This window comes from Coffea eugenioides, chromosome 2 (genome assembly GCF_003713205.1).
Source record: "Coffea eugenioides isolate CCC68of chromosome 2, Ceug_1.0, whole genome shotgun sequence".
NCBI lineage: Eukaryota > Viridiplantae > Streptophyta > Magnoliopsida > Gentianales > Rubiaceae > Coffea > Coffea eugenioides.
The window spans coordinates 29,207,322-29,209,186 of NC_040036.1; the positions used below are offsets into that span (position 1 = coordinate 29,207,322).

Sequence of the window (1,865 nt, forward strand, 5' to 3'; positions counted from 1 at the left end):
ATGAGTCTTCCACCAATTCTCGGCGATGATGATGAACTCATCATCAGTAGCGATCAAGCAGAGAAATTGCCATATGATATGATTCGGGAAAGAATATTTCATTTCTCATTAGAGTCAGTGGCAAAACTAAAAGCAAAAGCAAATGCTGAAGAAATACCAGTGAGATTTCTTCCTTGAAGGCTTTGTCTTTTCATACATGGAGATGTATCACAAGGGCTCGAAACTTTTGGTCAGATCGCAAAACAATCTTCTGGGTTGTAAGAAATACCAGATCCTCGTTAGTTCCACCTAAGTCTCAAGACTGCTTCGGTGAATATCTGCAGGCAGTGGCAACAAAAGCTGACCGTGGTGAATTGCTGGGACGAAGCCTAGGATGGGCAGCATGGCTACTGCATCACGCAGTGATCAATCAGACAAGTGCATCGCATGAATGGATTGAATCATTGGTGCAATCTGGAGAACTACCTTGAGATGCGCGTAATCCTGTAGCTAGGGCTGTCAAAGGTCGGGGTTTGGACTCAGACCCCATAATTTTTATCGGGTACGAGTTGTGAAATAATTCCATTATCCGGAGTCAGACTTGGACCCGTACCCGCTTACTCTAACAAAAAAGCAGGTTGGATACAGGTGATCTAGAGAACTACCCTGAGATGTGCCTGATCCCTGTAGCTAGGGTTGTCAATAGTCTGGGTATGGACACAGACTCGATAGTTTTTTTCGGGTACAAGTTAGGAAATAATTTTGTTACCCGGACCTAGACCGGTACTCAGGTAGTCTAACAAAAAAGTGGGTCAGATACGGAATATAGGATTCCGACCCATATCCGACCCAGACCCAAACAATACATTAATAATTATAAAATATAAATATTTCTAAATACAATAATAATTCTTTTACCAAATTAACAAACTCTAATCTTGTTGGGGCCTTATTTCTAAGTACAATAATATTTCTAAAGACAATAATATAAATACTTCTAAATACATTATTTTTGTTTGGCCTTTTTTTTGGGGCATACTCAGACCCAACTCGGGATCCATCAAACCCAGTTCTTGGATCCTAAGCACAAGGGTTATCGGGTATACGGGTCAGGTCCGAAACTGGTACATTATAACTAGTCTGGGTCAGAAATTTTTAATTTCGGTCCGAACCCGACCCGCTAACAATCCTACGTGCAGCATCCTTTTGGGAAGCCCTCCACGATTCAACATGTATAGAACTGAATTTGGACTTGGAAAACGAGTTGCTATTTAAAATGGGAGTGGAAATAAGTTTGATGGAAAACTGATAGTGAGTCCAGGAGTCGAACCAGGGGGAAGCATGGATTTTGAGATTTGCCTTATACATGTAATCATGGTTCGTCATCTCGGTCAAGTCCACGATGACTCGGTCAAGACATAATTGGAACAATGAGAATCGGTATGATATGGATCCCCGAATCACAAATTTACTATATTCGAGATGACACGCAATAACTCGACCGATATCGAATGAGTTGTAACAGTTGTTGTGCGTGTCGTTGAGAAATCAACGAGTTGGAGTAAGTTGTATCGGAAATGGAATAAAAAAAACATTTTGGCTATAGAGGGCTAACATAGGACTGGATTGAGAACTGCCCACTATTAATTGCATAAAAATCAAAATAAAGGTCTCTTTCACCAACAAATCAAATAAAGTATGGTAATGATTCCCCAATTTGTCATAGAGTTTGGAGCGTGAACATAGAAAAATAAGAAGGAAAAAATTATATTATATAAGAGAGAAACAGGGAGATGAAATGAGAGAAGAGTAGTTCTACTGTAAGAGTTAATGTGGGTGTATATGAAAGTGTAAAAAAAGAAAAAAAAGAGAAGAGACCATCGGCC

General features: G+C 39.8%; 1 pseudogene; it reads left to right on the forward strand.

The window, feature by feature from the left end:
- On the forward strand, positions 1-1,401 carry LOC113759406 (annotated as a pseudogene).
- Positions 1,402-1,865: the final 464 nt, after the last annotated feature.